The following is a 24,346-nucleotide window of genomic DNA, read 5'->3' on the forward strand; positions in this document are numbered from 1 at the left end:
GTAGCCCTGAGCATTATGAGCTGCCACAGAAAACTGGGAGAGCTACTCCAATCTGACCAAGATCAATTCACCTTTTGCCTTTTAGACCTGCTTCTTATCCTATTGAGTCTAAAGATAAATAAATTTTATTCTTAGCTTATTCTTTTCAATTGTTGACTCACTGTATTAACTCACCTGGCCTAGCCTCTGGGATGAAGCCAAGTTTAGAAAGTGACCTTGGCAGTAGACCAAGATTGCCCTGAGCCTTTCCATGTGGAGAATGCCATTCATCTTTTCTTACCCAGAGTTCCTGATTTCTGATATTTCTTTCCAAGAAGCAAGTAGATGAGTAGACCAAGTTAAGACAGTATAGATAGCAAAGATGCTGCTATTACCTAAAACCAGTTTGATCAGCAGAAGTAATAGAAGGTCCCTTTCTCTTTTTGAATGAGAGATTTCAAATATTGTAGTCCACCCCCTCACTGCACCCTCCTTGTTCTACATTACAAACTCCTCCCCAAACTCTTCTCCAGATTTTCCTCCAGGAGGAGCTCACTAAGAATTGCTCTTGGCTATGTTGCATGTAATTTTCTTCTTTTTAACCTATCACATAAGGTGAGGTTTCAATTGTCAGGGCAAATGTGAGTGGAGAGAGTATGGTGCTGTTTGATCTCTTATTTGGTCTGCTTTCTGCTATGCTATTAGCTATTTTCACTCTTATGGTTAAAAGAATGCAAACCGTTCCACTCTCCTGCCTTTGCTATTCTTGTTTGCCTCTATTTCTTCTCAAGATCTAGTGTGCCCACACTCTGCCATATTTACACATTTAACTCCTTTTCTTTCCACTAGCATACTTTGATTCTTTTCTCTTCATTCTATGTTAGATTTCCCTTGAATCAATATTTTCGACTCAAGAGAAACTGGTTTCAAAGCCCAGTTTCTCAGTTCAGAAAGGAAGTTTAATTGTCACTGACAAGCTCATTCCTCCATGCAGCATCTGTTACGTAACTAGAGAAGATTTGGCCCATGAATTTAGGCTAATCAAAATGGATAGCTTATCTATGCAATCTCTTCATGTTTTCAGAAATTACTGAATACCAAAATGGTTCTGGATAGCTCAGTGGAAAGAATACCTAAAATTACTGCTTAATGATGGGGAGAGTGTTTTAGTTTTTTGTTCTGATTTGCTTTTGGTTTTGATTTTTAAGTTCTGTTGTTGTTTCTTTCTTCTTCTTTTTTTTTTGGCCATACCACATGGCATATTGGATTTTGACCAGGGTCAAGTTCCCTGACCAGGGATTGAACCAATGCCTCCTGTGTTGGGACCGTGGAGTCTTAACCACTGGACCACTAAGAAAGTCCCAGAGAGTAGTTTAGTTCTGTATGAGCCACCACAGTTTAAGGCTATACCTTAATTTTCACTGGCTGGTTTCCAAACAGTGGTGGCTCTACCATAAGCAGGTCCTGAGAAAAGGATTTGAGTGAAAACGATTTCTGTAAGAGATGAAGCACTACCTGGGCAAGGAGATGTGAGCCAAGAAAGGCTATATTATCACTGTAGATGGGGGATCAATGCCTGATGCAGGCCTCTGAGATGCTGTGTAGAATATTCCTTGGAGTTGTTATGAGTCTAGGAAACTAGAATATTTCTACCAACTCCCATACATCATTGAGAGTTTCTCCTGGGTAGACATTTTGGATCTGCCCTAGGAAAGAGATGAACTATGGTTCCTATGGCCATAGAAAGCTCTCAATAAAATCATTGTGAATAACTGCAGTAAGGAACCATTAGCATGTGTTGGAATGATGAATGTGGAGGGAATATGGAGGTATATGAAAATAGTCTGCTATAAATGGGAAATGAACAGTAGTGGGAATGGGGGGTGAGGCAGATAAGCTAAAATGGATCAGTAAAATATATTTTGAATCTTCTGATATTTCTCTCAGCTTATGTTATTCCTGCTGTTCAGTCTCTAAGTCATGTCTGACTCTTCATGACCCCATGGATTGCAGCAGGCCAGGCTCCTCTGTCCTCCACTATCTCCTGGAGTTTGCTCAAACTCATGTTCATTGAGTCAGTGATGCTATCTAACCATCTCATACTCCACCACCCCCTTCTCTGTGCTTAATGGTGTTCAGTGTACAGAACTAGCTTATTTTAGAGATTTAGATTCTGTGGATTTCCTATGGAAGTTTTTGAGGATGTTCCCCAAACATTCATAGCAAACTTTTGGCAAGAATATTATGCAGAGCTTCTTGTTTAAGAGACATCTTATATCTGGGTAGGGAAAAGTCATAAGGGGTGTGGTTGGGAGCAGAGAGAGGGATATCTACAGAGAGTGACAGTGAAAAGTGAACATTACTGAGTATTTTAGTAACATCAGATCATATATACCTGAATTAAGATTAACAATAAAATGTTAAAAGCCTGTAAAATTGAATACAGATTAATATTTAAAGAAATAACTTGGCATGGTTAATATCTCAAAATCTTTATTTTTGCTATCAATATGGGGATTTGAAGGAATCAAGAATTTGGAGAGAGAGAGGTGAAGAAATGGTGGCTACATAAATCTGAATGTTCCAATAGATTCTGTACAAGCTGTGCAAATCAACAAAAGTAAAATGTCAACCTAAAGAAATCCCGTTCTTCAGAATGACTATGCGTGCTTGTTTATGTGGGTTCAGTTGTGTCCGACTCTTTGTGACCTCATGGACTGTAGCCCACCAAGTTCCTCTGTCTGTGGATTTTCCAGGCAAGAATACTGAAGTGAGTTGCTGTTTCCTACTCCAGGGGATCTTCCCGACCTAGGGATTGAACCACATCTCCTGAATTGGCAGGCAGATTCTTTACCACTCAGACAACTGGGAAGACCCTCAGAATGACTATAAGTAAGAGTAAAATATACTGCCCAATTTATCTGCAAGTAGAAAAATAAAAACCAGGTTCCATTTTCAGTTTTCAGAGAAACCTCCATACTGTTTCTCATAGTGGCTGTACCAATTCACATTCCCACAACAGTGTTCAAGGGTTCCCTTCTCTTCACATCCTCTAGTACATATATATATATATATATATATATATATATATATATATGTATTTGTGTGTGTGTGTGTCTATGACCCAGTAATTCCACTCCTGGGTAAATATCCCCAAAAAGCAAAAACATTAATTCGAAAAAGATATATTCACCCCAATGTTCATAGAGACATTATTTACAATTGCCAAGATACAAAAGCAATCTAAATTTCCATCAACAGATGAATGGTAAAGACGATGTGGTATATACAGTGGATTACTACTCAAAGAAACTGTCATTTGCAGCAACATGGATGGACTTGGAAGGAATTATGCTAAGTGAAATAAGTCAACAGAGAAAAAAAACACTGTATGATATCATTTATATGTGGAATCTAAGCAATACAACAAACTAGTGAACAAAACAGGAACGAAGCAGACCCACAGATATAGAGGAAAAAATAGTGGGTAGGGGGCACAATATAGGCGTCGAGGATTAAAAAGGATTGTTATGGGATTATATTAAATCATGTGTGTGAAACTTTTGAAAATTGTAAAGCACTATAGAATTTAAAGAATCTTTCAGTCAATAAACAAATGAACAAACAAATGAACAAACAACAACCAATTTCTAGTGAAGCTATTTGCCAACTCCTCACCCCAAGATGTCCAGTGAGAAAAGTATTGAAAACTTTGCAGAAGAGGGAATAGTGCAAGGGAAAAGAACTTTTGTGGAAGTTGTATAAGAAGAGTAAAAAGCAGCAAGATAAGAAAATTTAGGATTTTGTAAGATAAATACAAGTGAAAAATATCATAAGACACATTTTTCTCCACTTTGCATCCACACTAAAAGACCATTTGCTTTGCTACACTGACAGAAGAGGGTGAGGTAGAACTAGGGATCTTGTAAATCTCCCAGTTTTTCATCCCTCGTTACTGAATATGGAGATGCAAGGAGTCTCCATTTATGCTGAGAAGAAAACAGAGAATTAAAATCAAACATTTCACCTGATAACAGTTGTCTCTAAAAGTCAACCACAAATGAAAATAAACTGCCATTGAATTCTATAAAATAAACATTCTCAAATGAATATTTGGCAATATGAAAAAATTATTTTGAATCACTTTTCTAAGAGCAGAAATAGAAACAAGGAGAGGATAAACAAATGAGTACATATTTCTTGCATTCAGGAAAGAAATACAAAGAAAAGAGTCTAAACTACAAGTTGCTCCATGATGAATAAACTAAATAAAACTTATTAAGTGTCAATGAAGAAGAGAACAATAATCAAAAGAATAAAAATTGTATAATGAAAGAAAAAAAAAGGCCAGGAAGAAAGTAATTAGAATGGAAAACAGAAAGAGAATATCCAATACATGAATAATCGAAGTCCTCAAAGGAGAAAAGCAAAACAATGGAACAGAAGTAATATTTAGAACAATAATCTATAGCAGTTTTCCAGAAACAAAAGAAAACCTGCGTCCATGCATTGAAAGGGCCCACTAGGTACATAAGAAAATGGACATAGCATGATTGAATCTAAGGCATACACAGTGAAGACTCCTGGAGGTTTAAAGTTCAAATACTTTCCAGTATTTTCAGTCAAAACGATCTAGTGAGTTCTAGGAGCAAGAGACTTCGAGAAAAACAATGATGAAGGAGCATTTTCAAAAAACTCAAGAAATGAATTATGATCCAAAGATTTTATGTTCTGCCAAGATGTCCTTCAAATATCAAGACTGAAAAATTCCATTTTAAACCTGTAAGAACTCAAGAGGTTCTGAGAAAATGCTGAAAAAATACACAGCAAATACTGTATATGTAGAATTTATGACATGAAATTAAAAGGACAGAATTGAGATCAAATATATCAGCTATATCAATAAATATGAATGAAGCTAAATTCATTTATTGGAGGAAAAATTATTTACAATTTGACTCACAAAGGGAAGTTCATATATATACTTTATAAAACATGCACATTTATAAACCCAAAATGGATTAAAGACCTAAATGCAAGTCCAGACACTATAAAACTATTAGAGGAATACATAGGCAGAACATTCTTTGACATAAATCACAGCAAAATCTTTTTTGATTTACCTCCTAGAGTAATGAAAATAAAAATAAACAAATGGAATCTCATTAAACTTAAAAGCTTCTGCACAGCAAAGCAAACTATGGGAACAAAAAAAAGCAACCTTTAGAATGGGAGAAAATATTTGCAAATGAAACAGCTGACAAGAGATTAATCTCCAAAACATACAAACACCTCATGAAATTTAATATAAAAATAATCAAATAACCCAATCAAAAGATGGATGAAAGATTTAAATAGACATTTCCCCAAAGAAGACAGATGGCCAAAAAGTACATAAAAAGATTCTCAGCCTCACTAATTACTAGAGAAATGCAAATCAAGACCACAGTGAGAATCACCCTAAACTAGTCAGAATGGCCATCCTCAAAAAGTCTACAAACAATAAATGCTGGGGAGGATATGGAGAAAAGGGAAACCTCCTACACTGTTGGTGAGAATTTAAATTGGTAAAGCCACTTTGGAGAAAAGTATGGAGATTCTTTAAAAAACTGAAAATAGAGCCGCCATATGATACAGCAATCTCACTTCTGGGCATTTATCTGGAGAAAATTATAATTGGAAAAGGCACATGCACCCTATGCTCATTGCACCACTATTTGCAAAAGCCAGCACAGGGAAGAAACCTAAATTCCTATCAACAGAGGAATGGATAAAGAAGATGTGCTGTAGAAACAGTGGAATACTGTCCATAAAAAGAACAAAGCAAAGCCATTTGCAGCAGCATGGACTGATCTAGTGACTGTCATGCTGAGTGAAGCAAGTCAGACACAGAAACACTAAAATCATATGATATTGCTTATATGTGGAATCAACAAAAGGGCACAAATGAACTTATTTAGAACAGAAGTAGAGTCATGGAGGCAGAAAACAAACTATGGTTAGGAGGGGCTCAGGAGGGGAGGGATAAACTGGGAGATTGGTATTGACATATACACACTGCTATGTATAAACTAGATAACTAATAAGAACCTGCTGTCGAGTACAGGGAACTCTACTCAGTATTGGGTACTGACCTTATAGGAAAAGAAACTAAAAAGTGAATCTATGTATAACTTTGTACCTTAAACTAACACAATATTATAAATCAACTATACTTCAATAAATATTTTTTAAAAAATAAATAAAAGAGGTGCATCTAACCCAAAGTGATTCAGAAATGCTGAAAATAAAGGGATGAGCACAAACAGGAAAAAAGAAACTGAAAGAGCAGGGGTTAAAATGCTGATATCCTGCTGGAAATGCATGACTTCAATGTAATCACAAGGAAACATTAAATTCATACCAAGAAAGATTTTTTATGAAATAATTGCCCTTTATTTTTCAAACTTTTCAAAAAAATGTCAGGGGAATGAAAAGTGCAGACAGACAGGAATTGTTCAGATTAAGGTAGATGGTGGGCTTCCAGGTGGCATTAGTGGTAAACAACCCACCTGCAATGCAGGAGATCGGGGTTGAATCCCTGGGTTGGGAAGATCCCCTGGAGAAAGAAATGGCCACCCATTACAATATTCTTCGCTGGGAAATCCCATGGAAAGAGGAGCCTACTGGGCTACAGTCCATGAAGTCACAAAGAGTTGGATACAATTGAGTGACTAAACCACCACAAGGAGACCTGATAACTAAATGGAATGTGTGATCCTGAATTGAACTCTGCTATCTTCTTCCTCTCTCTCTCTCTCTCTCTCTCTCTCTCTCTCTCTATATATATATATATATATATATATATAGCTATGTAGGTCATTATTGTAGTAACTGGCAAAATATTAACAAATCAAATAGTATTATAACATCGCTAATTTCCTAATACTGATATTTCAGTGTGATTATGTAAATGAATGTCCTTTTTCTTAGGAAATGCACACTGATATATTTATGGTGAAACAGGAACATATCTGCAACTTACTGTCAAATGGCCCTGAAAAATTGTAATAGTGTGTGCCTGTGTGTGGTAATATGTCCAGGGGTTCTTTATCCTATTGTTACAACTTTCTATAAGTCTGAAATTATTCAAAGTTTAAAAATTACCAAAAAAAATTTAGCGGAGGGATACAGATTAAGTGAGGCATCTGTATCCACTATAAAAATTTGAGTATGCTTTTGCATGCTTTGCTGGGTCATAAATTTTATTTTTTCTGGGGGAATCCTAAGGACTTGCTCTGCCCTGGTTATTGGGATGTGACTTGCTGCAAATACCACCGAGTTTAGTGTTATTCTTAGAGAGAAAATGCACCTTCAAATTCCATCTAAGTGACTTACCTTTCCTAGAAAGAATCTTGGATAAAGTGAAATTGGGAGTAAAAGTTCAGAGGGCAAGGGTTTCTTTGGACATAGATGCTTTGAAGGGTTTTCTGAGAGACTGATATATTTTAATTTCCATATGCTAAATACAAGCTTTCCCTCCAAAAACTCAGATGTCCTGGAGTTTTTTAAATTAACAAGTACATTTCTACTGCATCATAAAACTCAACCTCAATGGTAAATTGAACAAAAGCAGAGGTAACAGCTCTTGGAAGTAATAGTTTGTAAAGAAATGGTTCTCAGGCAGCTTGCTTACTTTGTTAGGGATACTTTCTTTTTCATTGATCTTGGAAATAATCAAGGCATATATGATAGGTGCAAATATGCTTATAAGCCTCTAGATTCAAGGTGAGATTAAGTCCAAACTGTTTAAACAATTACTTCATTCATTTATCTGTGGAGGTTGAAAATGAATGTAAAAAATGTAGATATTTTATGGGCTTTTATTTTTTTTCTTGAAACTATAATTACTGTCACTTTAAAAATATTGATATTTAGCATTTTTTAAACATTTTTGGAAAGCTTTAAAGATATAGAAAAGTACAGAAGCTAAATTAACAGGTTTTCATGATTCTACCATTCAAAGCAATTAATATTAAACTTCCATTTTTCCTTCAGATATATTCTTAATAAAAGAAACAATATTAGAATTGATTGCATTTATTCCTTTGTAGTCCTATTTCTCACTCTTCTCCCACAAGTACTATCCTGAATTTAGTATGTATTCTTCAAGTTCATGTTTATCACATACATTTATCCATCAATAATGTATGTTTTTGGTATGTGGGTATTCAAAATTCTATAAATTTTATCATGTTAGTTATATTTTTCAGTAAATATTGGTTAGAGATCTATTTAGTAGCCATATTTAAATCTGGTTATTCCATTTTAACTGCTATAGAGTATTATGAAAGTGAAAATGAAAGTCACTCAGTCATGTCTGACTCTTTGTGACCACATGGACTACAGTCCATGGAATTCTCTAGGCCAGCATACTGGAGTGAGTAGCTGTTCTGTTTTCCAGGGGATCTCCCCAACCCAGGGATTGAACCCAGCTCCCGCATTGCAGGCGGACTTTTTACCAGCTGAGCCACAAGGGAAGCCCATAAATTATTATAGTGTACCCCATTTTATTTTTTGTTATTATAATTAATGCTGTAATTAGTAATTTTATACATGCCTGTGGGAATACATGTTTATCTATCTGCAGTGTATGCCTAAAAGCAGACTTGGCATGTTTGCTAAATATTGTTGCTCTTCAAAGTAGCTATGTAAATATATCTTATCTGTGATTTATGAGTCCCCGTTTCCTTAGAAACCTGCCAATATTTGGCATTGTCAAACTTTACATTTTGCCAATCTGATGGATATGACATGGTCTCACTACTGTTTTAATTTTGCATTTCCTTGATCATTTAACAAGTTGAACATGTTTCCATATATTAATCAGTTAGATTTCCTAACCTGTGCATTGCCTGTTTATATTCTTTGTCTATTTTCCAGGGGGTTAAGGTTTTTTTTTTTATGATTGACTTACTGGATTTCTTTCACATTTAGAATATTAAAAATTCCTGATGCTGGGAAAGCTTGAGGGCAGGAGAAGAAGGAGGATAAAGAGGATGAGATGGTTGGATGGCATTATTGACTCAACGGTCATGAATATGAGCAAACTCCGGGAGATAGTAAAGGACAGGGAAACCTGTTGTGTTGTAGTCCATGTTGTCACAAAGAGTCGGACATGACTGAACAACTGAACAACATATATATATATCTCATACCAAATATATTACTTTCATTAAGTTAAAAAGTTTTTACTCTTGTCACATATTTTATGCAAATTCCAACAGTTTATGTTAAAGTTTGCTGAAATTTTAAAATTGTATTACATTGAATTTATAACTTAATGTTTTTTTAATTGATATATAGTTGATTTACAATGTTGCATTAATTTCTGGTGATTCAGAAATGTGATTCAGTTGTACATATATATACACATATTTTTCATATTCTTTGCCATTATGGTTTATTACTGGATGTTGAATATAGTTAGTAGGACTTTGTTATTTAACTATTTTGTATATAGTCATCTGTATCTGCTACTCCCAAACTCCTAATTCATCCTTCCCCTATCCTCTTTCCCTTTTGGTATCTATAAGTTTGTTTTCTACTTCTGTAGGTCTGTTTTTGTTTTGTAAATAAGTTCATTTGGTCATTTTAGATTCCACAAATAAGTGATATAATATGGTATTTGTCTTTCAGACTTACTTCACTTAGACTGATAATCTCTAGGTCCATCCATGTTGTTACAAATAACATTGTTTCATTCTTTTTTATGGCTGAGTAGGAGAATCCCAGGGACGGTGGAGCCTGGTGGGCTGCCGTCTATGGGGTCGCACAGAGTCGGACACGACTGAAGCAACTTAGCAGCAGCAGCAGCAGGATTCCATTGTGTGTATATATACCACATCGTCTTTATCCATTCATTTGTCAATGGACATTTAGGTTGCTTCCATATATATTGTAAATAGTGCTGCTATGAAACACTCAAGTTCATGCACATTTTCAAATTAGAGTTTTCTTTGGATGTATGCCTGGAAGGAGAATTTCTGGATCATATGGCAACTCTATTTTTAGATTTTTAAGGAACCTTTATACTGTTTTCCATGGTGTCTGTACCAATTTACATTCCTACTGGCAGGGTAGGAGAGTTCCCTTTTCTCCACATCCTCTCCAGGATTTGTTATTTGTAGACTTTAATCATGGCCATTCTGACCAAAACTTCAATAATACTGATATCTTTAATATCCTGACTTTTCCATCTAACATCATGTAAATATCTGTATCTTCATTCCTTTAGGTCATTTTTATGTTCTTCCATAATACTACTCTGAACCTGCTTTCTCATCTCGTTTGTTACAGTTATTCATGAGTGCATTATATATTTATTATTACTATGAATATTTTCTATTACATTTCTTATTGATTCCTGGTATATATGAATGTTCTTCTTTATGTGTCAGTGAAAATTCATAACTGTTTGGAACTGTCTCATTAGCACTAATGCTTTATAGATGTTCTTTTACTTTCTGTATAGGTGATTTGTTGTTGTTTAGTTGCTAAGTTATGTCCAACTCTTTTGCAACTCCAAGGACTATAGCCCACCAGGTTCATCTGACCATGGGATTTCCCAGGCAAGAATACTGGAGTGGGTTGCCATTTCCTTTTCCAATTAATGGTTTATAGATGCTTTTTACTTTCTGTGTAGATGATATTTATTTGCAAATGTTACTATTGTCTTTAACTTTTCAATTACTATGGCTTTTATTTCTTTGCTCATCTTTTTGTACTGCTTAGGGTCTTTAGTACATGATTGACTTTACTGAGAATGTTCCTGAAGTTTCACCAGTAAGAATTGTTATTGGTTATAGCTATAAATTAAGACTAGATTAATTTTTATCAGGCAAAGAAAGTGCTTTCTATGATTGAAGTCTGAATATATTGTTTTATACAAAAAACAAGTATTGGATGTTATCATGATTTTTTTTCTTTTGCAGGGATTGATTGAGATCATATGCTGTTTTTCTTCTAAGGGTGGGCATATAACTAAGGCTGGCCCACTGGGCTAAAGGAAAAGATGTTAGCCATGTTTGAAGTATTTTATTTTGCTTTGTTTTATTCTATTTCATTTTATTTTGCTGTTGGGTATGAAAAAGGAAGTTATTTGCCTCAGGTTCTACAGGAAGCAATTCTGAGAAATAGCTAATAAAATTAGGAACCAAAAGCATACTGAAAGTAAAAATGTCCCTTAAGTTCCTGGATCTTTTAAATTAGTTTTAGCTTTAATTATATATCACTTGTAGCTCAAAGCTAAAGGGTGTTAGACCTCAACAGGCTAGGCTAGGCATGTGTGCTCTGCAGTGTCCAACTCTCTAGGACCCTACAGACCATAGCTTGCCGGCTCCCCTATCCATGCAAGTTCCCAGGCAAGAATACTGGAGTGGGTTGCCATTTCCTCCTCCAGGGGATCTTCTGGACCCAAGGATCGTACCCATGTCTCTGGTGTCTCCTGCCCTGGCAGGTGGATTCTTTACCACTAGAGCCACCCAGGAAGCTGATAACATTCAAAAAAACAGTTTTAGTCCACCAGCTGAGATGGAACAAGAATATCTATGAAATACAAACTTATGAAAATGGTTACCTTTTCTTTTTCAAGATATTTTCTCATGTTCAATATATATTGAAGTAGTAATGGAGGAAGGAGATTAGTAGAGTCCCTTGAACTCCCTTGCTTAAGGCAGAGACTCTGGAATAACGACCAGCTGTTATGTTGATTGAACAAGGTATTTAACTTTTCTAAACCTCAGTTTCCTCATCCCTAAAATAAAATAGTGTATGAAAAGCACTTGGTAGTGCCTGGTATGTAATGAGCAACAATAAATGTTAGTGATTTTTCTTAGTATTGAGAGGAAAAAAAAATTCTTTGTTAGCCCTCCATATGTGGAGGTTTGAAAAAAAAAATGTACTTTTGTCACAGTTATTGACTGATTTTCCTTCAAAAAGACTTAAGTTCCAGTAAGCACTGAAATTTTTCCAAATATTGGAAAATACTTAATATTTCTCTTATGTAAGTATAAAATGAAAGTATCAGTTTGAGGCAAAGGAGTCAGGGGGATACAGTGGTTACCTTTAAAGGTAAAGTGGAAAATCTGAGAGCTATTTGACACTGTACTCTTGCCTGGAAAATCCCATGGATGGAGGAGCCTGGTAGGCTGCAGTCCATGGGGTCGCTAAGAGTCGGACACGACTGAGCGACTTCACTTTCACTTTAGCTGTGACAGACTAGTTAACAACCAAATGGTGGTGAAAGAGAAATGAAATGATGCCTGATCAATTCAACTCAGTTAAAGACCGTGGTTCAGTGACTATGCTGTGTTCAAAATTCCAGTCTGGAAGATAGTTGCCTTGGGAGGAAAGCATTATTGGGGTGAGTAGAATACAGACCACAGTTGAATATTGTTAAGTGGCTTGGATCAAGGGGTAGTGCCAAGGTGAATAAATGCAGAGAACTGCCATATGGACTGCTAAAAGTATAATTATGACTTGGTTCTTGGAAATACATTAATCAGTAACATTTCCAGATGAATGGAAATATCTTCTTGTGAAAAAGTTTCAAAGGAAGTAGATTTAGCTCTGGTAAGAGAAAGAAGATGAAAGGGTGATTTTGAATCTGGAAGCTCCAATGAGATAGATGTACCTTCAGTTCAGTTCAGTTGCTCAGGCGTGTCTGACTCTTTGTGACCCCATGAATCGCAGCACACTAGGCCTCCCTGTCCATCACCAACTCCCGGAGTTCACTCAAACTCACGTCTGTTGAGTCGGTGATGCCATCCAGCCATCTCATCCTCTGTCGTCCCCTTCTCCTCCTGCCCCCAATCCCTCCCAGCATCAGGGTTTCTTCCAACGAGTCAACTCTTCACATGAGGTGGCCAAAGTACTGGAGTTTCAGCTTTAGCATCATTCCTTCCAAAGAAATCCCAGGGCTGATCTCCTTCCGAATGAACTCTCAAGAGTCTTCTCCAACACCACAGTTCAAAAGCATTAATTCTTAGGCGCTCAGCTTTCTTCACAGTCCAACTCTTGCATCCATACATGACCACTGGAAAAACCATAGCCTTGACTAGACGAACCTTTGTTGGCAAAGTAATGTCTCTGCTTTTCAACATGCTATCTAAGTTGGTCATAACTTTCCTTCCAAGGAGTAAGCGTCTTTTAATTTCATGGCTGCAGTCACCATCTGTAGTGATTTTGGAGCCCAAAAAAATAAAATCTGACACTGTTTCCACTGTTTCCCCATCTATTTCCCATGAAGTGATGGGACCAGATGACATGATCTTAGTTTTCTGAATGTTGAGCTTTAAGCCAAGTTTTCTACTCTCCTCTTTCACTTTCATCAAGAGGCTTTTTAGTTCCTCTTCACTTTCTGCCATAAGGGTGGTGTCATCTGCATATCTGAGGTTATTGATATTTCTCCTGGAAATCTTGATTCCAGCTTGTGCTTCTTCCAGCCCAGCGTTTCTCATGATGTACTCTGCATATAAGTTAAATAAGCAGGGTGACAATATACAGAGGGCCTGATGAACTATAGATGGAGGTTTGTGACATTGTACAGGAGACAGGGATCAAGACCATCCCCATGGAAAAGAAATGCAAAAAAGCAAAATAGCTGTCTGAGTGAAAGGTTGTTGTTGAATCACGCACAGACGCTGGGATTCTTGACCCCTGGAGGAGAAGAATTCAATCTGGGGCCAGAGACGAGGCTTGATTGCTCAGAGCTTTTGTGTCATAAAGTTTTTTTCAAGTATAAAGGAGATAGAGAAAGCTTTTGACATAGCATCAGAAGGGGGCAGAAAGAGTACCCCCCTGCTAGTTTTCAGCTGGATGTTATATAATCACTAGCAGTCTGTTAATGAAAGAAAGGAATGTCTTAAAATTCAGAATGGCACCAGGCCCCTCACCCATAAGATGCATTTTGGGATAATCTTGGCACCAAATGGTTTATCCTGGGCCATAAAATAATTAACTTGAATTTTGAAGAAGGGCAGACCACCATACAAATAGTTTCATTTACACAGATTAGGGGAACAATATCTGAGTATGACATACTGGTTTGTCATGTAGGTTCTGAGCCAAGAGGCGGAACTTGAAGACAGAGTTTGGGGTAACTGCATAGTACATTAACATAGCTTAAGACAAACATTTCCATAAGAAAAAGGCATTGGTTATCTCTAGGTTTGAGAATAGTTAACTTCAGGTGAAACCAGGTGTCATTATGGCAACACAGTATTTTAAGAGAAACCTTCTTTTAAATTTGTATAGAGAAGGAAAAAATATCGCTAGTTTGTTTCCTCCTGGTGCTTAAGAGAGATAAAATGTCTGACACTTGCAGGCTATTTCCTCTGTTTGGAGACCCCTGGCCTTCCTGCCTGTTACCCTCTCATGAGGAGGTCTTACAAATAGCTGTGAAAAGAAGAGAAGCGAAAAGCAAAGGAGAAAAGGAAAGATATAAGCATCTGAATGCAGAGTTCCAAAGAATAGCAAGGAGAGATAAGAAAGCCTTCCTTGGCGATCAATACAAAGAAATAGAGGAAAACAACAGAATGGGAAAAACTAGAGATCTCTTCAAGAAAATTAGAGATACCGAGGGAACATTTCATGCAAAGATGGGCTCGATAAAGGACAGAAATGGGATGGACCTAACAGAAGCAGAAGATATTAAGAAGAGGTGGCAAGAATACACAGAACTGTGCAAAAAAGAGCTTCATGACCAAGATAATCACGATGGTGTGATCACTGACCTAGAGCCAGACATCCTGGAATGTGAAGTCAAGTGGGACTTAGAAAGCATCACTATGAACAAAGTTAGTGGGGGTGATAGAATTCCAGTTGACCTATTTCAAATCCTGAAAGATGATGCTATGAAAGTGCTGCACTCAATATGCCAGCAAATTTGAAAAACTCTGCAATGGCCACAGGACTGGAAAAGGTCAGTTTTCATTCCAATCCCAAAGAAAGGCAATGCCAAAGAATGCTCAAACTACTACACAATTGCACTCATCTCACATGCTAGTAAAGTAATGCTCAAAATTCTCCAAGCCAGGCTTCAGCAATACGTGAACCATGAACTTCCAGATGCTCAAGCTGGTTTTAGAAAAGGCAGAGGAACCAGAGATCAAATTGCCACCATCCACTGGATCATGGGAAAAGCAAGAGAGTTCCAGAAAAACGTGTATTTCTGCCTTATTGACTATGCCAAAGCCTTTGACTGTGTGGATCACAATAAACTGTGGAAAATTCTGAAAGAGATGGGAATACCAGACCACCTGATCTGCCTCTTGAGAAATTTGTATGCAGGTCAGGAAGCAACAGTTAGAACTGGACATGGAGCAACAGACTGGTTCCAAATAGGAAAAGGAGTACGTCAAGGCTGTATATTGTCACCTTGCTTATTTAACTTATAAGATGTACCTTACAGAGTATCAAACAGAAACTGACAAGAGGGATTGACCTGAGATGGAAACCTGAGAGCCAGCAGAGCAGAGAAATGAAGAATATAGCCTCTAGACATGCTTTCTGGGTCTTAAGTATTGTTCCACTGCTTATTAGATGTGTGACCTTGTTACTTACTGCTTCAGTTTTCTCCTTTTTGCAATGAGTATAAGAAAATCCCATGCTGTGCTGTGCTTAGTTGCTTCAGTCATGTCCAATTCTTTGCAACCTCATGGACTGCAGCCCACCATGCTCCTCTGTCCATGGGATTCTTCAGGCAAGAATACTGGAGTGGGTTGCCATGCCCTCCTTCAAGGGATCTTCCTGACCTAGAGATCAAACCCGTGTCCTCTGTGTCTCCTGCATTACAGGCAGGTTCTTTACTACTGAGCCACCAGGGAAGCCCCATAACAACATACTACCTACCTCCTAAAAGATGGTGAAAGTAGAAAAAATAATTCATGTACATTCACACACTTAGTCCTTGGTGTATGGTATTTACTCAGTTATTATTATTGATTAATTTGGAGATTTATTTATGCAGAGGTGGTGGCTAGTACAGATGTTTTAAATCATTCAAACTGAGTCTGATTTCTAGGAAGCCAGCTTCTCTGGAAATGGAGCAGAGTTAGAGAAGCTCATGGGGGCAGTGGTTGAGGAAGAGGGCCTGGGCATGATATCTAGGACCTTGTTCTATGTGGCACTGAATATATTTTGCTGTACTGGGCACCAAGGCCCTGGCAGGGAAAAGTTGTTTGGTCTGAGGGGCAGAGCCTGAATGGAAGATGTATAGATAATCAAAATCATGCCTTAGACTCAAAAACGATATTTTGGATTTCTGACAGAATGAGAGTGAGAGAGAAGAGAGAGGGTGTGTGCATGAGCTTGTAGATATCAGATATTATATTACTTTGGTGTACTTTCCTCTTTTAGCAACTAATTTACTATGGCAAGACTTAGAATCTTCCAGAGACAGGGCTCCTCAAATCATTTGATCCATCCTACCATCCTTTAGAGTGTAAGTCTCCAACATTGTTGGCACCAGGGACTGATTTCATGGAAGACAATTTTTCTGTGGACCAGGAGGGTGGAGATCATGGTTTGGGGTGGTTCAAGTGCATTACATTTATTGCGCGCTTTATTTCTAATCTACGGCCGCTGCTGATCTGACATGAGGTACCAGTCAGTGGCCTGAGTTTGGAGTCCCCTGCTTTAGAGGATAATTTCAAAAAAGAGTCCCAGTAGGACTGAATTTCATGGTTCACAGTGATGCCCTCCATAGTATGCCCTTACATTCATTGGTTTTCCTTTTCCTTTCCCTTTCTTTCCATTTTCTCACTTCCATTCCTTGGTGTCACCTCCCAAAGACATTGTGCTGTTCTTAGTCTCTCAGTCACATCTGATGCTGTGTGGACTGTAGCCCGCCAGGCTCCTCTGCCCATGGGGATTCTCCAGGCAAGAACACTGGAGCAGGTTGTGATGTCCTCCTCCAGGGGATCTTCCCAATCCAGGGATCGAACCCAGGTCTCCCACATTGCAGGTGAGTTCTTTACCATCTAAGCCCCGAGAGAAGCCCATGAACACTGGAGTGGGTTGCCCATCCCTTCTCCAGGGGATCTTCCCGACCCAGGAATTGACAATACTTTTATCCAATTCTTTGTCTCGGATTCTGCTTTTAAGGGAACACACATAGTGTTTAAACATCTTTTTGGAATGAAAGAATAAATGATGGATAAACAAATGGGGCAATGAGTGAAGGGATAGTTATTATGTACTTGGCATGCTATGGTTTACTGCACTTTGCATTCTGTTACTTTTCATTGACTCCAGGGACTGTATGCTGGAAACCCACAATCTATCTTATGGCTTCGCGAGAGAAGCTGGACTGCTGGTTGCTCCCCTTTCTTTCTCTGCCTCACAGAGAGGCCAGTGTGTGTTTCAAAGTGAACTTCCTGACACGCACATTTCCTAAACTCAAGGCAGTTTTTTTCTGATAGGGATGTGAGAATTGAAGCCCTGGGATGCGACTAAATTAGCCTGCGGCCAACAATAGCAGACCAAAGTTAGTATACTTTTCACAGCTTGATTAGAAGAGTTTGCCTCTAAGAAAGGCAGGATTATTACATCTGACTTACCAGAACAGCAGCTGGAACATTATTCTCCAGCCTTCTCACTGCAGAGAATCTGCTCCAGTTGACAGCATGACTCTTTTCTTCAGCCTGGATCTGGCCTCCGCACCCGGGTACGTTCCTCAAGTCAGAGCCCTCTCCCCAGCTGTCTCCATTTGCTGCCTGGGCTCCTTTTCTCTCTCCTGTCCTTTTACTCCAGCTGGCATGACTCTGCTGTGGTCTTTAAAATTTGCCTGCAAACTTAGATTTTCTTAATTCTATTTCCTTTCAATAGTGGTCAAAGGGCCCTTGGGTTTGCATGAGAGTCAAGAAGGAATATTTATACATTATCAAAAAGTGGTAACTTTTTGTAAACTCCTGTTTTGCATTGGTCTGTGTATTAGGGTAGTGGTTCCCAAGTTTTTTGGCACTGGGGACCAGTTTTGTGGAAGACAGTTTTCCTTAAACCAGAGTTGGAGGGTTGGAGGGGAGGGTGATTTCAGGATGATTCAAGCACACTACATTTACTGGGCATTTTATTTCTATTATTATTACATCACCTCCATCTCAGATCATCAGGCATTAGATCCAGACGTTGGGGACCCCTGATTTAGAGGACTTGTTAAATATACAGATCCCTGGGACCAACACCAGAACTACTCTGTAAGAATTAGCAATGTTTGGGGCATGGTAGGGAAGTCTGCTTTTCAAGTGGTTTTTATACACACTCAAGTTTAAGAGTCATTTTTCATTTGTTCCCTTCTAGAAGCTTTCTATAAAGTTTTCTCCTCTTTTCTCAATGAGAAGGTGAAAAGGACTCAATGAAATATCTATTCCCATACAGCTTTTGAATGAAGCCAGAACCAAAGCAGATTTTCTATGGAGCCATTCTCATTAAATTACAAGGTCAAGGAGGTAATTGCTCACTTACCTTCCATGGTAGCTGACCACAAAGATTTCTTGTTTGTGGCATACTCTGTTGTAGCTGGTTAGTGATTTTTTTTTTTCCGTCTCTGGGAAGAGAAATCCATCAAACCCAAGTAGCAAGGGTGAAACTCCTCATTCTATTTGGAGCTCACTTTAAGTAGGGGGAGGGCTAACTAAGCTCAATAAATCTTAACCCTGTCTCACTCGAGTCACCTGGAGAGCTTAAAAGGTGTCAGCACACAGGCCCTCCTCTCCAGGAATTCTGATTCAATTGGTTTAGGGTGGTATCTGTCTATTTTTAAAGCTACCTTGAATGGATGCATGCCCAGGCATGTCTGACTCATTTGTGACCCCGTGGACCATAGGCCTCCAGGCTCCTCTGTCCATGGAATTTTCCAGGCAAGAATACTGGAGTGGGTTGCCATGTCCTCCTTCAGGGGATCTTCCTGACCCAGGGATTGAACCTGAGTCTCCTGCATCTCCTGCATTGGCAGGTGGATCCTTTACCACTGCCCTGCCTGAGAAGCCCCAAAAGCTACCTTAGTGAAAGTCACTCAATTGTGTCCAACTCTTTGCCACCCCATGGACTGTACAGTCCATGGAATTCTCCAGGCCAGAATACTGGAGCGGGTAGCCATTCCTTTCTCCAGGGGATCTTCCCAACCTAGGGATCAAACCCAGGTCTTCTGCATTGCAGGCAGATTCTTTACTATCTGAACGAGTAGTTCTGAGTTCTCTGAGCCATCTGAGTTCTCTAGTTTGAACTGAGAACTCTGAGCCATCCGAGTTCTCTGGTTTGGGGAACTTCAAACTAGAGAACTACCATATAGTTACCAAGGGTTTGGGGTTGAGCATTGTTTTGCATCAGAAGTAGGAATTTCTTTGGTGCAAAAGATGGGAATGAATATGCCAGCTTGAGAGGACTGTAAGCAGTGATGTGGAGGTATGGGCATAGACAGAGGTCTAGAAGGCAAAAAGATGCAACTTTAATCAGGTTTCATCACCAGAAAACAATGTACATGGAGATATCTATATCTATCAAAAACTCAGATCTGATAAAAGACCTTCACTAAAGTAAAATTTTAGTTTTTAGCTTTCATGATGACGTCTAGAAATATTCCTAAATGTATGCAAAAATGGCAGGGAATATTTAATTTACTAAACCATTTGGTAATAAACCTTGGAATACATTTCTTCCTCTTGGGTATCAAGAAAAAGTCTGTGTGTCCTAATGCAAGTTCATGTTTCCTTTAATGAGACAAAGAAAATTACATGGTCCAAAATGTTGCACTTTAGACTTTGGCTACTAGTGCTCATTCTCAGTGTTCATTTTAAGTCATTTGAATTTTAGTTCATTTTAGTATTCACACCAGGCTCCAGGTAAAATCCTCTCTCCACTCTTTGTATCATTTTCAATATTTTTAAAAATACATATTTTTATTATCCTATTTAATATGTTAAATTTAAAATTTTACATATTAAATAGGATAATAAAAATATGTAGCAAGAGAGTTCCAGAAAAACATCTATTTCTGCTTTATTGACTATGCCAAAGCCTTTGACTCTGTGGATCACAATAAACTGTGGAAAATTCTGAAAGAGTTGGGAATACCAGACCATCTGATCTGCCTCTTGAGAAATTTGTATGCAGGTCAGGAAGCAACAGTTAGAACTGGACATGGAACAACAGACTGGTTCCAAATAGGAAAAGGAGTACGTCAAGGCTGTATATTGTCACCCTGCTTATTTAACTTATATGCAGAGTACATCATGAGAAACGCTGGACTGGAGGAAACACAAGCTGGAATCAAGATTGCTGGGAGAAATATCAATAACCTCAGATATGCAGATGATACCACCCTTATGGCAGAAAGTGAAGAGGAACTAAAAAGCCTCTTGATGAAGGTGAAAGTGGAGAGTGAAAAAGTTGGCTTAAAGCTCAACATTCAGAAAACGAAGATCATGGCATCTGGTCCCATCACTTCATGGGGAATAGATGGGGAAACAGTGGAAACAGTGGCAGACTTTATTTTTCTGGGCTCCAAAATCACTGCAGATTGTGACTGCAGCTATGAAATTAAAAGACGTTTGCTCCTTGGAAGGGAAGTTATGACCAACCTAGATAGCATATTCAAAAGCAGAGACATTACCTTGCCAACAAAGGTTCGTCTAGTCAAGGCTATGGTTTTTCCAGTGGTCATGTATGGATGTGAGAGTTGGACTGTGAAGAAGGCTGAGCGCCTAAGAATTAATGCTTTTGAACTGTGGTGTTGGAGAAGACTCTTGAGCGTCCCTTGGACTGCAAGGAGATCCAACCAGTCCATTCTGAAGGAGATCAGCCCTGGGATTTCTTTGGAAGGAATGATGTTAAAGCTGAAACTCCAATACTTTGGGCACCTCATGCGAAGAGTTGACTCATTGGAAAAGACTCTGATGCTGGGAGGGACTGGGGGGGCAAGAGGAGAGGGGGACGACAGAGGATGAGATGGCTGGATGGCATCACTGACTTGATGGACATGAGTCTCGGTGAACTCTGGGAGATGGTGATGAACAGGGAGGCCTGGCATGCTGCGATTCATGGGGTCGCAAAGAGTTGGACACGACTGAGCGACTGATCTGATCTGATCTGATCTAATATGTACTTTAACATTGAAGTAGGAAATGGCAACCCACTCCAGTATTCTTGCCTGGAAAATTCCACAGACAGAGGAATCTGGTGGGCTACAGGCCATGGGTTGCAAGAGTCAGACATGACTCAGGGACTTTCACTTTAACATAGTAATATATTTAATTTCTTTTTCGAAATAGATGACTATAACTCTTACATCCATCCTTATAACCATATCAAGGCTGCTGCTGCTGCTGCTACTGAGTCGCTTCAGTCGTGTCCGACTCTGTGCGACCCCATAGACGGCAGCCCACCAGGCTCCCCTGTCCCTGGGATTCTCCAGGCAAGAACACTGGGGTGGGTTGCCATTTCCTCCTCCAATGCATGAAAGTGAAAAGTGAAAGTGAAGTCGGTCAGTCGTGTCCGACTCTGAGCGACCTCATGGACTGCAGCCCACCAGGCTCCTCTGTCCATGGGATTTTCCAGGCAAGAGTGCTGGAGTGGGGAGCCATTGCCTTCGCATATCAAGGCTACAAGGATCCAAAGGATGACTCATTCCCCCTCACTCTCTCTTTCATGCACTCTTCTCCTTCAGTTACCGTGCACACCATTCTTAGTTTCCCTTGCTTTTCTTCTACTTGGATTTTCTCTTCCACCAGAATAATGTTTCCCCAGGCTCTTCATATCATGCAACACACAGAAAATGTTAATATTTTTACAACACACTGGAGTAAACAGAGGAGGCTCTTGACCACTAGAGGGGGTCAGGGACTTTTCTGTCCCAAGGCTCTGCCCTGCTGCCCCAAGGCTGAAATGGTCAATGTTTCTTGCAATACACCCTCAATGAGATCTTTGAATGACTGTCCCCTTTGAGTCTCAACTTATATATGTCAATGCTTCAGAGCAGCTCACCTCACCAACCCCACGAGTGTAAACCCCTTCAGCCACTCTACCATACCTACTCAATTTTATCTTTCTCATAACATTTATAGTAATAATCCTGCAATTATTCCTTATTTTATTTCTTTACCTGTTTATAGTTTGTTTATACTATTTTCAGTATAAAGTGACCGAGTACAGGAATATTTGTAGGCCTTCTTATTATGCACAAAAAGCCTAGAAATGGTAAGTACTCAATAAACACACCAGATTGGTGGGAAAACTGTGACTAGGACTGAATAATCCCCATTCCTAGATGAGGCTTCATTTAGTGTGGCTGTGGAACATGTTTCAGTGGATGAATTAAGGCAAAGACTCTATCTTTTTTAGCTTTATAGTCTTAGTGAATGATGTACTGCCTGTCTCATAGCATACATACAATAAGTACTTGTGTGACTGAATGAAGAGAAGAAAGAAGGAAGGAGAAAAGGAAGGAAGGAGAAAAGGAAGGAATATAGAGATAATTGAACATAAGCTTAAACTTCTTTGGTTTGTTTCAAGTTTTGGAAATCTTCAACTGGAGGTGGTAGCAATTTAGTCTGAAACCTGGGATAATAATGTTGGGAGTATTTTAACTGATGCAGTCAGGCTAATAAGAGGAATCCATTCTGTGATCTAGGGCAAAAACTTAACTATGAGGACCCTCAGTTTTTCTGCAAATGAAGTTTGAGTCTGGTGAGTTCTGAAGTCCCTGACCATTGTGAAATCTGCTATTTAAATTGACAGAAAGTCAGAGAGGAAATGTTAAGGAACTAATCAACCAGAAAATCCAGTGGCTGCCAGGATCGTCCAAGGGAGACCAGAGGCTGCTTTTTGAAAACATGTTGGATGACTAGCAATGGTCCAGGCAGTCCTCAGGGTGTGTTTTCAGGGCGGTTGGACTTTGTGCTTATTAGGACACCTATGTTTTCCTTTCTCTTTGTTCCCCTACTGCTGAGCAATACCTTCTCATCAGCTAGTGTTCGTGAATAAATGAGCAACAACTGTTGCTAAGGTCAGGCAGCTGCAGGTGGAAGTAGTAAAAAATTACATTTTCTCATTGTACTCAAGCATCTTAGAAACAAACAAGCAGAAGGCCTTTTCAGGCCTCTATTTACTTATTTGAAAAGCTGAACAGGCTTAGGCTGTTGTGAAGATTAAATAAAATATTTCATGGGATGGGCCTAGTATAGAGTTAGGCATATGATAAATAATTATGCTGGCTACCACTATTATTATATTATCCAAGTCATGAGGTAGAAAACAAAATATTTAATCCTAAATACTGGCATTTGATTCCATTTCTTTCTAGGGAAGATAGAGTAGTTGGCTAAGAAGTCCACGGGAAGAGATCCAGAGCTGCACACCATGAGGCTCCTCTTCTCCAATTAAAAAGCTTCAGTATATTAATAAACCCAGCTGTGTTTCCCCAACAATTTGGAAAAGCTGCAAAATCCAAAAATAAACCAAAACAAAGAGATACTCAGTCTAGAAGCAAATTTCAATTTTATATTTCTTACATAAAAACATTGATATTACAATGTTTGACATTAAAACTATCTCAACACTACATTTAGTAACAATCAGATACTATGGCTAACTCATCTCCTTCATTTAACAAAAGTAGATATTTTGAACATTTATGTCTTTCAAGAATCATTGTTTTGTTTGTTTTTGTGTTGTTTCCCATTAAGTGATGAGTCTGGGATAAATGCTTTCTCATTCGTAATAAAAATTATTGAAAGATGTGGCTCATGCTTAAAAATACTGTTTAGTTCTAGTTTTCAAGGTGGAATTGGAAACTGAAAATATAATAACTTTAGAAGAGAGATATCATTTACTTAAAAATAAAGACACTGACAATGAGCTCTAAACTTATCAAAATGTTAGTTCTTTGATAATTTAAAATAAGAAATGGCTTTTGATAAAACATTAATAGAAATTTTTGACTGATTTTAGTTTAGTTTAAAGAAGTTCTTTTCCATAGAATTTTTAAGTGATTGACTATAAACTCAAGTAATGTGATCTAGTATAATTTCTCTATATTTATTTTACATTAAATAAGCCATGTATTTCTGTCTGTTAAAATACAAAATATAAAACATAAAAATTCTAGTTACTATTTAGTCATATTAAATTACATTTCTTTTCTTTTTGGAGGATAAGTATATTTCATATAAGTGGAAAAGAGGAAGAAGGCCCAAGATAGAAAATATTTTGGAAAGTTAATTAAAATTTTATTTTTACTAACATTGATTGCACACTAAGATATAAGGAACTTATAAGATATAAGTTCTTTAGTGGCATTTTCTTATTTAATACTGATGCAACCTAATAAAGT

General features: G+C 38.2%; 2 long non-coding RNA genes across 2 annotated transcripts; one reads left to right on the top strand and one right to left on the bottom strand.

The window, feature by feature from the left end:
* Positions 1-2,474: 2,474 nt before the first annotated feature.
* Positions 2,475-18,615, bottom strand: LOC129633189 (uncharacterized). The gene is made up of 3 exons (XR_008704947.1): positions 18,484-18,615; positions 17,580-17,813; positions 2,475-2,787 (listed from the first exon to the last, which is right to left on the bottom strand). It is a non-coding gene; the product is annotated as an uncharacterized LOC129633189 (long non-coding RNA).
* Positions 18,616-22,389: 3,774 nt separating this feature from the next.
* On the top strand, positions 22,390-23,422 carry LOC129633191 (uncharacterized). Its single transcript, XR_008704949.1, has 3 exons — positions 22,390-22,549; positions 22,646-22,701; positions 23,318-23,422. It is a non-coding gene; the product is annotated as an uncharacterized LOC129633191 (long non-coding RNA).
* Positions 23,423-24,346: the final 924 nt, after the last annotated feature.

This window comes from Bubalus kerabau, chromosome 18 (genome assembly GCF_029407905.1).
Source record: "Bubalus kerabau isolate K-KA32 ecotype Philippines breed swamp buffalo chromosome 18, PCC_UOA_SB_1v2, whole genome shotgun sequence".
In the NCBI taxonomy this organism is placed as follows: domain Eukaryota; kingdom Metazoa; phylum Chordata; class Mammalia; order Artiodactyla; family Bovidae; genus Bubalus; species Bubalus kerabau.